Source organism: Manihot esculenta, chromosome 11 (assembly GCF_001659605.2).
Source record: "Manihot esculenta cultivar AM560-2 chromosome 11, M.esculenta_v8, whole genome shotgun sequence".
NCBI classification, from domain to species: domain Eukaryota; kingdom Viridiplantae; phylum Streptophyta; class Magnoliopsida; order Malpighiales; family Euphorbiaceae; genus Manihot; species Manihot esculenta.
The window spans coordinates 9,306,902-9,322,445 of NC_035171.2; positions in this window are offsets into that span (position 1 = coordinate 9,306,902).

Below are 15,544 nucleotides of genomic sequence, written 5' to 3' on the forward strand. Positions count from 1 at the left end.
CTCCCATAAAACCTTCAAAAATCATGAAAGGAAGTTCAGGATCTTCACTTACCTCTTCCAAACAAGAGAATAAAGGATCCTAACGTGGAGATATGGAGAACTCCTCTCTCAAAGTCTCCAAGTCTCCAAGCTTCCAAACTTTGCTCTTTTGCTCAAAAACTTCAAAAACACATGAAAATCCATCAAAACCATGAAAGATTTGAGAAAACACATGAGTCACTCAAGGAAGATCAAGTCTCACCTCAGCTCGTGCAAATGGAAAAGAAAATCTTATCCATTTGACCTACCTAGGGCCTTTTATAGTTGGCTGGCCAGACCAACTACGGCGGCCGAACGTGAACCCGAATGCCATGCAAGTTCGGCGGCCGAAAGTGAGCTTCGGCGGCCGAACCTTGGCTTTTCTGCCTTAGTGCTTTTTGTTTCAAAACTCAATCCTTTTAACACTTCAAACATGAAAACTTCTTAAAAACCATCTCAAAACATAACCCAAACCCTTCTAGAGTATTCCGTCACCCGGAATTCCACCGGACGGCAGAAATTCCGATGCCGGACTCTAGCCAGGTATTACATTCTCCCCCCCTTACGAACATTCGTCCCCGAATGTCCTCAAACGTCGAAGCACATAAACACATAGAGAGGGAAAACTACCTCAAAACATATAAGGATACTGTTGAAGCATGGACTCTCGTGTCTCCCAGGTGCACTCCTCTAGATTGTGGTGGTTCCATAGAACTTTTACCATCGGGATCTCCTTGTTTCTTAACTTTCTGATCTGGGTGTCCATGATCCGCACCAGTTGCTCTACATAGGAGAGATCGCCTAGGATCTCTATCTCAGGTTCACTGAGAACCTTGCCCGGATCTGACACAAATTTCCGTAGCATAGAAACATGGAAGACCGGATGGATTCTGTCCATCGAAGCAGGTAAATCCAGCTTATACGATACATTCCCGATCTTTTGCAAGATTTCAAAGGGACCAATGTACCATGGAGCTAGTTTACCCTTCCTCCCAAAACGAACCACACCTTTCATTGGAGACACCTTCAGCAATACCATATCCCCCTCCTGGAATTCTATCTGTTTCCTACGGATGTCTGCATAGCTCTTCTGTCTGCTTACAGCTGTTCTGATCCTCTCTCTGATGATGGGCACTACCCTGCTGGTAATCTCCACTAACTCTGGCCCTGCCAGAGCCTTTTCTCCAACCTCTTCCCAGCAAACAGGTGTTCTACACTTCCTTCCATACAAAGCTTCATAAGTGGCCATCCCTATGCTAGCATGATGGCTGTTGTTGTAGGCAAACTCCACCAAAACCTGGAGGTGAACTGAGGTCCTCTATCTGATACAATAGACACTGGAACTCCATGCAGCCTTACTATCTCTTCTACATACACCTGCGCTAACTTGTCCACAGAATAGTTGCTCCTGACTGGAATGAAGTGAGCAGATTTAGTCAATCTATCCACAATCACCCATATGGAGTCTAGCCTATTGGACGTCACCGGTAACCCCACTACAAAATCCATAGCTATGTTTTCCCATTTCCACTCTGGAATCGGCAGTGGGTTAAGCATTCCAGCCGGTTTCTAGTGCTCTAGCTTCACCCTTTGACATGTTTCGCAGGCTGACACAAACTGTGCCACTTCTCTCTTCATGGATGGCCACCAATACACTCTTCCCAATCTTGATACATCTTGGTGGCTCCAGGGTGAACGCTATATCTCGCATTATGAGCTTCCCTCATAATGTCCTCCTTTAAACTGCTGTCATCTGGTACACATAACCTCTTCCAGTGACGAAGAATCCCCTCACTGTCAAATCTGAACTCCGCATTGTTGCCTGACTGAACAGTCCTGGCAATCTTTACTAACTCAGGGTCCTCATGCTGTTTCAGAGCCACTTGCTCTAGAAACACGGGTGTAACTTTCATCTGTGCAATCAAAGCACCTGTACCAGATAACTGTAATTGTAACCCTTCATCCATGAGCCTGTAAAAGTCCTTCACCACTGGCCTTCTCTCTGCTGTGATGTGGGACAGACTGCCAAGTGATTTCCGGCTCAAGGCATCAGCTACAACATTCTCCTTTCCCGGATGATATTGGATTTTACAATCATAATCACTGAGCAACTCTACCCACCGTCTCTGCCTCAAATTTAGCTCTCTCTAGCTCAAGATGTGCTGCAGGCTCTTATGATATGTGAAGATCTCACACTTTACCCCATAGAGGTAATGCCTCCACATCTTGAGTGCAAAGATAACTGCTGCCATCTCAAGATCGTGTGTCGGGTAGTTCAACTCGTGCTTCTTCAGCTGTCTAGAAGCATAAGCTATCACTCTGTCTTTCTGCATCAACACACAACCTAATCCCACTCGGGATGCATCACAGAACACTGTGAAGTCTTCATCACTAATCGGCAGAGCTAACACCGGTGCTGAAGTCAACCGTCTCTTCAGCTCTTTAAAACTCTCATCACATTCCTCTGACCATACGAACTTCTGGTTCTTTCTGGTCAATCTGGTCATCGGAGCAGCGATCTTCGAGAAGTCCTGAACGAACCTCCGATAGTAGCCTGCCAAACCCAGGAAACTCTTGATCTCTGTTACTGTCGTGGGTGTAGGCCAGTTGGCTACCGCCTCTACCTTCTTGGGGTCCATTGCTATACCTTCATCTGATACTACATGCCCCAAGAAAGAAATGCTCCTCAGCCAGAACTCGCACTTGGAGAACTTGGCATACAAGCCATGCTCTCTCAAAGTCTGCAAGACTATCCTCAGATGCTGGGCATGCTCCTCTGCATCCCTGGAGTACACTAAGATATCATCGATAAAGACAATCACAAAGTGATCCAGGTACTCTCTGAAAACTCTGTTCATGAGATCCATGAATGCTGCAGGGGCATTAGTTAACCCGAACGGCATTACTAGGAACTCATAATGCCCATATCTGGTCCTGAAAGCTGTCTTAGGTACATCCTCTTCCCTGATTCTCAACTGATGGTATCCGGATCGCAGATCTATCTTAGAGAAACAACCTGCTCCTGCTAACTGGTCGAATAGATCATCGATCCTGGGTAGAGGATACTTGTTCTTGGTAGTGACCTTGTTCAACTGCCTGTAGTCGACACAAAGTCTAAGAGGTCCATCCTTCTTCCTGACAAACAGTACTGGAGCACCCCAAGGTGAGGTACTCGGGCGGATGAAACCCTTGTCTACCAAATCCTGCAATTGGTCTTTCAATTCTTTTAACTCTGCTGGCGCCATCCTGTAGGGAGGAATAGAGATCGGTCTCGAACCAGGCATCAAATCTATCTCGAACTCTATTTCCCTATCAGGTGGTAGTCCTGGAAGCTCTTCAGGAAACACATCTGGGAACTCGCTAACAACTGGGACTGAGGATGGTTCCCTAACCTGACTGTCTAGCTCTCTCACATGTGCTAGGAACCCCTGACAACCCTTCCTCAACAACCTACGAGCCTGGAGGGCTGATATCAAACCCTTAGGTGTCCCCCTCCTGTCTCCTCTGAAGACACACTCTGACCCATCCTGGTCTCTGAAACTGACTACCTTGTCTCTGCAGTTCAAGGTAGCATTATAGGTAGATAACCAATCCATCCCTAGAATGACATCAAAATCTGTCAACTCTAGAACCACAAGGTCAGCTGGAAGGCATCTATCCTCTATGAACACTGGACTGACTTGACAGACTGACTCTGCCAATGATGGGTCACATCTAGGTCCACTGACCCAGAGAGGATACTCTAACTCGGATACTATCAACCCCAATCTCTCTGCGGCTCTAGAAGCAATGAAAGAGTGAGAAGCACCGGGGTCCATCAAAGCATACACCTCTGAACACCCAATGATAAGATTACCTGACACTACTATGTTCGACGTGTCTGCTTCCTGTTGAGTCATGGTGAAAATCCGTGCTGGGGCTGACGGAACTGCACCTCGGGAACCCATCCCTGATGAAGAGGCTGCCCCTCTTCCTCTACCTCTGCCACTGCTCTGTGGTACGGCTGAGGCTGCTGGCTGTGCTACACTGCCTAAGGTCATCTGCTGGGATGGTGCAACCAAAGTCGCCTGAGGACATTCTCGAGCATAATGTCCCTCCTGCCCACATCTAAAGCAGGCTGAAGATCCCAGGAGACAAGCTCTTCTGTGCTGTCTCCCACACTTCTTGCACACTGGATTATCTGTGCCAGAGCTGGAGCCGCTACCCATTCCCAGACCTGCCTTAATCCTGTTCCAGAATTTGCCCTTTTTACCTCTTAGTCTGTCCCATCTCTTCTTGCTCGCACTTGCTGTACTCTGTGAGGAGGAAACTGGCTTAGAGCCAGAAGACTGTGCCTTAGTCTGTTTCACTGTTCCCTGTATTATGGCACTGGCCTCCATCTTCCTCGCTGCATCCACAATCGAGTGGAAACTCTCTTTCTCTGCTGGAAGAATCAATGAGAAATACCTGGGGTGAAGTCTCGTGGCATATCTCCTTGCCTTCTTCTGATCAGTATCATACGCCTGCCCCACGTATGGTAACAATTCCAGGAACTTATCTGTGTATTCATCCACGCTCATCTCTTCGGTCTGTCTCAACTGCTCAAACTCTACTACCTTAAGCTCCCTGGAACTGTCAGGAAAAGCCCACCCTGCGAACTCATTGGCGAACTCTTCCCATGTCATGCTATTTATTCTGGGGTCCACATAGTTTTTAAACCATTCTCTCGCTTTCTTACACTTTAATGTGAACCCTGCCATCTCAATGGCTCTACTCTCATCCGCTCCCAACTCACTGGTTATCATTCTAACTGCACTGAGATACTCAAAGGGATCATCTCCTGTATTGAATTTAGGAGCATCCAACTTTAAGTACTCTGTCATCTTCACTTTATTTCCCCCAGAAGAACTAGGTTGCTGTGCTTCAACAACAGGGGCTACAGGTTCTGGTGGTGGTGGAGGTACTGTTTCTCTAGGTTCAGGCTGTGCTGGACTTGTATGAGAAGGTGGGGGTGGATACATATGATAAGGTGGGTAAAAAGAAGGATAAGGCATATAAGGCATATACGGTGGATAGGGGGCAAAGCTGGAGAAATCCGACGTACCTCCCATCGGATACCCCGGGCCCTGTGGAAAGGGTGGATAGCTAAACCCCGAGGCTTGTACGCCTCCCTGGGACTCTCCCATACCTTCTTTAGACCTTCCTATACCCATACTTTCATCTCTGCTCTGACTAACGTCCATAGCCTCTCTCTCTTCCTCAGATCTTCCTCCTCTATCTACTCCTCTTCTGCTTTCGTCAGAAGACCTTCTAGGGTCTCGTGACGTTCCCTCCCTGCTTGACCTGTGAGATCTTGCCCTTGGCAATGTAGGAGGACGAGCAGTTGTACCCTCACTTTCAGGTGGGACTCCAGTCAATCTCGCTGATCGACGAGTTCCTCGCATCTTAAATCTCTGAAAAACAGCACAGAACATAGCACATCAGCAACATATAGTCCATGTAGAAACACATGAACCCACCAGCATACATCACATATAAAAACGCACATGTATGAATCATGGCATTTCACATCATCATATAGACAGGACTGACATCCTATCCTAGTGGACATGCTTTCCTATTGTGCTTGACCTACTAGAACCTCTAAGAGCCCAACTCTCTCTATAGGTCCGACCATATGAACCTAAGGCTCTGATACCAATCTGTAACAACCCGGAAACCGAACTGCTACCGGCGCTAGGATCCAGATCGGCTTAAGGCCGCCGGGACCCATAGCAAGCCTCCTGTGAACTCTGTGTACCTGTGAAATCCTATACATGATCATACATTTTCTGAAAAACGTAAAACTTTTCTCTGTTCCAAGGCTTAACCTGTGCATACACTAACTCTGTACTATAAACACCCCTACTAGAGCTTTTATCTTTTCTCTAGGTGGGTCGAACTCATACTGTGTTAAGCCTGGTTTTCTCATATACATACAAACAATCATATACATAAACTGACCATGTATAAAAAAAGTGGATTACTACAACTGGTCAAGCACAAGTCTATATATCTTATTACACAATGACTATCTCTTTACAAGTACATGTCCACACTAGCTATTACATAACTCTTCTTCTTCCATACCCTGCTGGACTCCCTCTGGACTCTAAACCTGCAAAACTAGGGTTAAGGGAGAGGGATGAGCTATACAAGCCCAATGAGCAGAACTATAAAACGTGTGATTAAAACATGGTCTCATGGTATGCATCACATCATTTCATATCACGGATGAACATGACCACCAAAACTCCCTTCCATGACAGGATGCCTGGCCCGGCCAGGTCTTATAACCTGAGTATGCCTGGCCCGGCCAGGTCTTACAATCTCTGCCTGCCTGGCCCAGCTAGGTCTTACAATTTCTGTCTGCCTGGCCCAGCCAGGTCTGACAACAGATGGCTGCCTGGCCCGGCTAGGTCTTACAACAGAGCTAGGGCTATTGGGGTCGCCTTGGTCCATCCACATCATCATAATCATCATATTATGCAATGCGCCATATTCGTGAAACTAGCGCAAGCAACCTACTAGACTCATCATGATGCATGAAACATGCTAAAAGCATTTATGTTCTCATAGTTAAAAGATTAAGTTTAGTTCCACTCACCTCTGGCTGATTCTGAACTGACTCTGCAGGTTCTGAAGCAGTGCTCACTGCCGATCACCCTGGTTCCTCTGGTCCGTTCCTACACAGGTGGACTCAAGTGAGGGACCAAACTAACTCAAGAACATCTCTAAGAAACTCCCCCAAAGCCCTCTAAAAGAACCTAAAACAATCACAGAAAATATGCAAAAGAAAGCTGGACAGGGCACTTTCGGCAGCAGGTTCGGCGGCCGAAAGTCCCGTCCGGAGACGAAACTCAAGCACCTTCGGCGGCCGAACTCCTGCTTTCGGCGGCCGAACCCTTTCGGGAGCAAGGTTCGGGGGCTGAAAGGCCCTCCAGAGACGAAAGTCTCTAACCTTCGGCGGCCGAACCTTGCCTCCAGAGACGAAAGTCCAAATTTTCGGAGGCAAGCTTTGGCAGCCGAAACTGCCTCCACAAGGGGTTCGGCGGCCGAAACTCCCTTTGGCGGCCGAACCTGGTTTTGCCCGTTTGGCAGAAACCTGCTCTGTTTCATGCAAACTTTACCCAAAACTTACCCAACATACATATCAACTACTCCTAACTAGCATATACCATATAACATGTCTAAAGAGGTCCAAAACTAGGCTAAAACCTCAAACAAACATCTCACACAACATGTAAACATGCTTAGACACAAAATCATCAAAAACCTCCCTTACCCTAAACATGCATAACTACCCATACACCTCCCATAAAACCTTCAAAAATCATGAAAGGAAGTTCAAGATCTTCACTTACCTCTTCCAAACAAGAGAATAAAGGATCCTAACGTGGAGATATGGAGAACTCCTCTCTCAAAGTCTCCAAGCTTCCAAACTTTGCTCTTTTGCTCAAAAACTTCAAAAACACATGAAAATCCATCAAAACCATGAAAGATTTGAGAAAACACATGAGTCACTCAAGGAAGATCAAGTCTCACCTCAGCTCGTGCAAATGGAAAAGAAAATCTTATCCATTTGACCGACCTAGGGCCTTTTATAGTTGGCTGGCCAGACCAACTACGGCAGCCGAACGTGAACCCGAATGCCATGCAAGTTCGGCGGCCGAAAGTGACCTTTGGCGGCCGAACCTTGGCTTTTCTGCCTTAGTGCTTTTTGTTTCAAAACTCAATCCTTTTAACACTTCAAACATGAAAACTTCTTAAAAACCATCTCAAAACATAACCCAAACCCTTCTAGAGTATTCCGTCACCCGGAATTCCACCGGACGGCAGGAATTCCGATGCCGGACTCTAGCCGGGTATTACACTGAAGAGCTGATATCAGACCTCTAGGTGTACCCCTCTTGTCTCCTCTGAAGACGACCTCTGACCCGTTCTGATCTCTGAACCTGACTACCTTGTCTCTGCAGTCTAAGGTAGCACCATGGGTAGATAGCCAATCCATCCCTAGAATGACGTCAAAGTCTGTCAAATCTAGAACCACAAGGTCGGCGGAGAGGCATCTTCCCTCAAAAAAAACTGGACTGTACTGGCAGACTGACTCTGCCACTGACGGGTCACACTTGGATCCACTGACCCATAGGGGACACTCTAACCCAGAGACTATCAGACCCAACCTCTCAACGGCTCTCGGAGCAATAAAAGAATGAGATGCACCCGGGTCCATTAATGCATACACATCAGAACACCCAATGATGAGATTACCTGACACCACGGTGTTGGATGTGTTAGCCTCCTGCTGAGTCATGGTGAAGATCCTGGCTGGAGCTGATGGACCTTCACCTCGGGAACCAGAAGAGGAGGCTGCCCCTCTCCCTCTACCTCTGCCACTGCCCTGAGTTGTGGCTGGAGCTGCTGGCTGTGCCACACTACCAGAAGCTGTCTGCTGGGGCTGGCCCATAAAAGGTGCTCTAGGACACTCCCGAGCCATGTGTCCCTCCTGTCCACATCTGAAACATGCATTAGTCCTAGCCCGACATACTCCCTTGTGTGGTCTCCCGCACCTTAGGCACTCTGTACCATCTGAGCCTGAGCTCGAGCCACCGCCTAATCCCAGACCGAATTTCAACTTACTCCAAAACTTGTTCTTCTTCGGCTTCTTGGTGGTGTTGTTCCACCTCCTGCTACCTGAGCTCTGAGAAGAGAGACCTGGCCCTCCTCTGCCTGGGGTCTTAACCCCTGAAGACTGGGTCACTGACTGCTTCACTGACCCCTCAACTATAGCACTCGCCTCCATCCTTCGCGCCATATCTACCACAGTGTGGAAACTTTCCCTCTCAACTGACTGAATCAAAGAGGAGTACCTAGAATGCAGTTTCATAACATATCTCTTGGCTTTCTTCGAATCTGTATCTAGAGCTTGCCCTGAAAAAGGCAATAGCTCTAAGAATTTATCCGTGTACTCCTCTATACTCATGTGTTTTGTCTGCCTCAGCTGCTCAAACTCAATCATCTTCAGTTCTCTGGAACTGTCTGGAAAAGCCCATCCAGCGAACTCATTTGCAAATTCCTCCCATGTCATGCCGTCTAGCCTTGGGTCCATATAACACTTGAACCATTCCCGTGCCTTTTTGCACTTTAAAGTGAACCCTGCCATCTGAATGGCCCTGCTGTCATCTGCCCCTAGCTCATCAGTTATTGTCTTCACTACTCTCAGGTACTCAAAGGGATCATCCCTTGACTTGTATTTGGGAGCATCCAGCTTAAGGTAATCTGTCATCTTCACCTTGCTCCCACCGGCTGAGCTAGGTCTAGGAGGTTGAGTAATTGGGGCTGTTGGTTCTGTAGGTGGTGGAGGTGGGGGTGCAACATTCCCCGAGGTGGGGTTTGCCGGGTTAGGATAGAAGGGTGAGGGTGGATAAGCTGGGTACTGTGTGTAAGGTGGATAGAAAGGTGGATAAGGCATGTAGGTAGGGTAGGGGTTAAAGCTGGAGTAATCCGATGTGCCTCCCATCGGATACCCTGAACCTTGTGGGAAGGGTGGATAATGGGGTGGAAAACCATACCCCGAGGCCTGAGCACCTCCCTGTGACTCCCCTGTCCCTTCTTCCGCCATGCTGACATCCAGATTCCCATCCCTCCTCTGTTCCTCTTCCATAACCTCCCTCATATCTGAGGAACTTCCTCCTTTATCTGTCCCCCTTCTGCTAGCATCAAAAGACCTTCTAGGGTCCCTTGACACTCTTTCTCTGTTTGATCTACATGACATTGCCCTAGGCAATGCAGGAGGACGGGCGCTCGTGCCCTCATCCTCAGGTGGTACTCCAATCAATCTTGCAGATCGACGGATTCCTCTCATCTTGTTTTCTGAAAAATAGTACACATCACACAAACATTAGCATCATATGGTTCATGTGGAAACACATGAACCCACATCACATATATATCATTCATATCATAGCATCAATGCACATGTATATAATCATGGCATTTCACATCATCATACAAGACAGGACTCAACATCCTATCCTAGTGGACATGATCTTCCTATTGTGCTTGACCTTCTAGAACATCTATGAGCCCGACACTCTAGGTCCGATCCTATGAACCTAGGGCTCTGATACCATTCTGTAACGACCCAAAAATTAGACTGCTACCGGTGCTAGGATCCAAGTCAGCTTAAGGCCGCCGGGACCCATAGGAACCCTGACATATAACCTGTAAACCTGTTTAATCCCATACATGATCAACACCATACATAAAAATTTAAAACTTTTCTTTCATACATTCTCTCATACACCAAACTCAACCTGTGCATGCACTGAACATAGTCATAATCATAAGCATTGACCCCTCTGTGGGATCTCATTAGTGCCCCAATGGGCGATGTAACATACGTTGAGTTGGTTTACATGAACATCACAAAACATCTAAGATCATGTATAAAAAGGGATACCTTACACATTGGGTCAAGCACAATCTCTAGTCCTCAATATCATTACATACATTACTATTCATAACTTTACATCATTTTACAATTTATCATGTCCACACTCTATCTATTACAAACACATGACTTCATTACTATTGCTGACCTCTTGGTCTACCCTGTACCTGCAAACCTGGGGGATTAGGGAGAGGGGTGAGCAACTAGAGCCCAGTGAGCAGAATAATAAAACATTTAAAACATATGATAATATGGAATGCATCACATCACAGCTAATCACATCAAGGATGAACTTGTCACCAATAGCCCTCTACATATCCAATAGTGCCAGAACGTAGAATGGGTCCTGGTCTTTCTCTTACATAGCATAACATAACATTCCAATGTGCCAAAACGTAGAATGGGTCCTGGTCTTTCTCTTACATAGTGCCAGCAAACGTAGAATGGGTCCCACTGGTCTTACATTCCGTACCGTACATATCACATCGTCACATCATAGATCGAGGGCTATGGATCATCCAACGTTCACCCACATCAACAACAATAAAGTATGCAATGCAACATATTCGTGAATTGTAATGCAAACAACCTAGTTTATCTCATGGCATTAATGATGCGTGAATCATGCTAAAATGTCCATTTATTTGCTTTAAAACGTAATGAGTTATTCCACTCACCTCTGGATAGCTCTGACCAGACACTGGAGTAGCTGACTCACTGTTGGGGTCCTCGGTTCCTCGGGTCCGAACCTACACAGGTGGACTCAAATGAGGGACCAAACATACATGAACATAACTCTAAACTACTCCCCAAAAACCCCCTAGAACATCATGAAACAATCATAGAAAAACATGCAAAGGAAGGCTGAACAGGGCACTTTCGGCGGCAGGTTCGGCGGCCGAAAGTCCCTTCAGAGCCGAAAGTCAGGCAGGTTCGGCGGCACCTTCGGCGGCCGAAACTCCCAGACAGAGACGAAACTCATGCATGTTCGACGGCACTTTCGGCGGCCGAAACTGCCCTCCAGAGACGAAAGTCCTCTTTCGGGGGCAGGCTTCGGCAGCCAAAAGGCTTGCCTCCCAGGCAGGTTCGGCGGCCGAAAGTCCTTCGGCTGCCGAACCTGGTTTCTGCCAAAGGGCAGAAACTTGGTTCCTCATGCACCTTTGCCTCCCAAATCCATCCAAACATGCATTTTTCCTAATCTACAACATACATACTCAAGCATACAAGTTCCTAGGGGTTTCGAACTATCTTAAACCCCATCTACAACACGTCAAACATCCACATTGTCCAAAAACATAGCATAAACCCATAAACCTAACCATGAGCTAAACATGCATTCTACCCCATAGATCTACTTAAAACTTACTTAAAACATGCCATAAGCTCAAGATCGGCCCTTACCTCTTGAAGATCGAGAGGAGAACGACCCTAGCTCGGAATATGGGAGAGAGAGAGTTCCTTGAACCTCCAAGCTCCAAAACTTGCTCAAATGCTCAAAATCTTCAAAACAAAGGTAAAACTAATGAAAATCGAGAAAGATTCGAAGGAAGGAACTCAAAACCGGTGAGGGATGGCGGAGAGCTCACCTTGGCCGAAAATGGGGAGAAAAGCTCGCCCGTTTTCGGCTAAGGGACCCCTTTATAGGTGGCTGGCCAGGCCACGTTCGGGAGCCGAAAGTGCCTCCGCATGCATGCCATGTTCGGCGGCCGAACCTGATTTCCCTCACTTATACTTTCGGGGGCCTAAGGCACACCCGAAACGCATGCATGTTCGGCGGCCGAACCTGAGTTTTCCTCCAAGGTTGTTTTCATGCAAAAACTCATTTCCTTTTTACTTAAAACCATGAAATACATCAAAACATTTTATGAAAACATGTTTCTACCCTACTAGAGGCTTCCGACATCCGAGATTCCACCGGACGGTAGGAATTCCGATACCAGAGTCTAGCCGGGTATTACAGTAAAGATCATCCATCTTAACCTCATTCAAGCGATGGATGTCCTTGACCCTTAAGGCATTTTTTATGATAAGGATAAATAGGTGGAGCTTCTTGAGAAGGGACGATGTCCGAGTCAGTGCCAAAGCAAGATGCTGGATGCCCGAGGCCAGGTTGGCTCCAACACCAACTTCATCTTGTGCAGGATCAGCTTGTATAGGGGCTGCTACAGTAGCACTCCTAAAAGAAGACTCGGGCTGAGTAGAGGTGTTTTCCTCAATGACAGGCGGAGGAGGGGGAGAAGGAAGCATCATGATCTCCTTTGCCCAATGTGCCCGCTTAGAAGGAGGGCCGATCGTTTTGATTTGCTTTACCCTTACGAGCGGCGTGTGCTGCCTCGGCAAACTTATTTTTTGATCCGACCATATCTACACAAAAAAAAGTTAAGTAAGTAAGGCAGTTTAAAAGGCAAAAAATAACTAGAAAGAAAAATACACTGCTCGCTAGCATGGGGTGTGCTTTCCTGAAGGTTTGGAAGGCTGGGCGAGTGAGGAGCCTGAGCCTGAGCCTGGTTCACCTGGATATGGCTCTGCCAGAATAAAATGGCGTGCTCACCACTACGGTGATATCTATCTTTTGGGATGTGCCATTGTCTGGAGGAAGTCCAAAGCCTCTTCCTTATTCCTATGTGATTGGACTCCATCCTTTCTCAGCTCCACATACATATTTCAGCTTGTATGAAGACAACCAAAACCCCTGGACATCTTGTGGCAAAAAATGAAAAACTTATTCTTCCAGCGCTTTAAGGATGAGGATATCCGATCGAATAGTGTTTGGCATTTCCTTCCATTAAAGAACCAAAATTTTTCATTTTTTAGCTTACCCAACTGGTACAACTGGGAGAAAGCGTTACGGTTGACTCAATATTGTTGTTAAAACAAATAAATCGAAATGCCACTAAAATCCTCCAGCTGTTGGGGTGCAATTGGGTGACTGAAAACTTGTAAAATTGGAGGACTTTAGTGAAAAATGGGTCCATAGGAAACCGAAGTCTCGCCTTCAGTTGTTCTTCATAGACCATGATAGTATTCTCCATTGGGATCTGATTGTCTACATGAAGGCTTGGAGATGGAGTGTAAATACGGAAGATTTCTCGAGAGATTTGATAATGGTCGTGAAGGTGGTCTACATCCTTCTCAGTCAGTACGGAAGGGATATCATTTACCAGGATGCTTTTGCTTTCATGGATTGCCCTCAGTGGAACAATGAGAGTAGGAGCGCGAATGGGATCGTCGGAGGAGGAGCTTGGGGTTAAACTTCTATCAGTAAAGGAAGATGAGGAAGAGTTCCTATTCATTTTTTATGAAAAAAATGCGAATAGAAAATTACCTTGAGCAAAGAAGTGAGGGAACGAGAAGCTGAGTGGTTGAGTCTTTTCTAAAGTTTGGAAATCAATTGTGAGCAAAAATGGCAATCGGTGGAGAAAAAAAGTTTTTATATGACGATTTTAATGGTAGATTTTGAATGTGACTCGAAGAATAAGGCAATTATCATTTATGTGTAATACCCGGCTAGACTCCGGTATCGGAATTCCTACCGTCCGGTGGAATCTCGGATGTCAGAAGCCTCTAGTAGGGTAAAACCATGTTTTTATGAAATGTTTTAATGTGTTTTATGTTTTAAGCATGAAAGAAAATGAGTTTTTGCATGAAAATAACATTGGAGGAAAACTCAGGTTCGGCCGCCGAACATGCATGCGTTGCGGGTGTGCTTTAGGCCCCCAAAAGCATAAGTGAGGGAAGTCCAGGTTCGGCCGCCGAACCCCAAGTTCGGTCGCCAAACATGGCATGCATGCGGAGGCACATTCGGCCCCCGAACGTGGTCTGGCCAGACACTATAAAAGGGTCCCTTAGCCGAAAACGGGCGAGCTTTTTCCCCATTTTCGGCCAAGGTGAGCTCTTCGCCGTCCCTCACCCATCTTTGATGTTTTTCCTCTAAATCTTTCAAGATTTTCATTTGTTTTAACTATGTTTTGAAGATTAAAGCTTTTGAGCAAGGTTTTGGAGCTTGGAGGTTCAAGAACCCAATCTCTCCCAACTTCGAGTTTAGGTCGTCTCCCTCTCGATCTTCAAGAGGTAAGAGACGATCTTAAGCTCATTGCATATTTTAAGTAAGTTTTAAGTAGATCTATGGGATAGAATGCATGTTTAGGTTATGGTTATGTTTTTGGAGTTTATGGGTATAAATGTATGTTCATGAACAATGTGAGTTTCTTGATGTGTTGTAGATGGGGTTTATGTTGGTTTGAGGCCCCTAGGAACATATATGCTTGTGTTTGTGTGTTGTAGAATAGGTTTGATGCACGTTTGATAAGTTTGGAGGCGAAATGTGCAAAGGGAGCCAAGTTTCTGCCCTTTGGCAGAAACCAGGTTCGGCAGCCGAAGGATTTTCGGCCGCCGAACATGGCTGGGGAGGCAGCCTTTCGGCTGCCGAAGCTTGCCCCCGAAAGGGAGACTTTCGTCTCTGTCTGGCAGTTTCGGCCGCCGAAAGTGCCGCCGAACATGCATGAGTTTCGTCTCTGTCTGGGAGTTTTGGCCGCCGAAGGTGCCGCCGAACCTGCCTGACTTTCGGCTCTGGAGGGACTTTCAACCGCCGAACCTGCCGCCGAAAGTGCCCTGTCCAGGCCTCCTTTGCATGATTTTGTGTGGTTGTTTCATGATGTTTTAGGGGGTTTTTGGGGAGTAGTTTATAGTTATGTTCAGGTATGTTTGGTCCCTCATTTGAGTCCACCTGTGTAGGTTCGGACCCGAGGAACCGAGGACCCCAGCAGTGAGTTCAACTGCTTCGGTGTTGTCAGAGTCAGCCAAAGGTGAGTGGAACTAAACTTAATCTTTTAAATTAAATGTTTTATCATGTTTCATGCATCATGATTATGCAATAGGATGATTGCATTAGTTTCACGAATATGCCGCATTGCATCGATTGTTGTTGATGTGGGTGAATGTTGGATGACCCAATTAGTCCATGACAGGAAGACCAGGACCCCATTCTACGGCCTGGCACAGAGTAAGGAAAGACTAGGACCCCATTCTACGGCCTAGCACGGTAATGGGACTCGA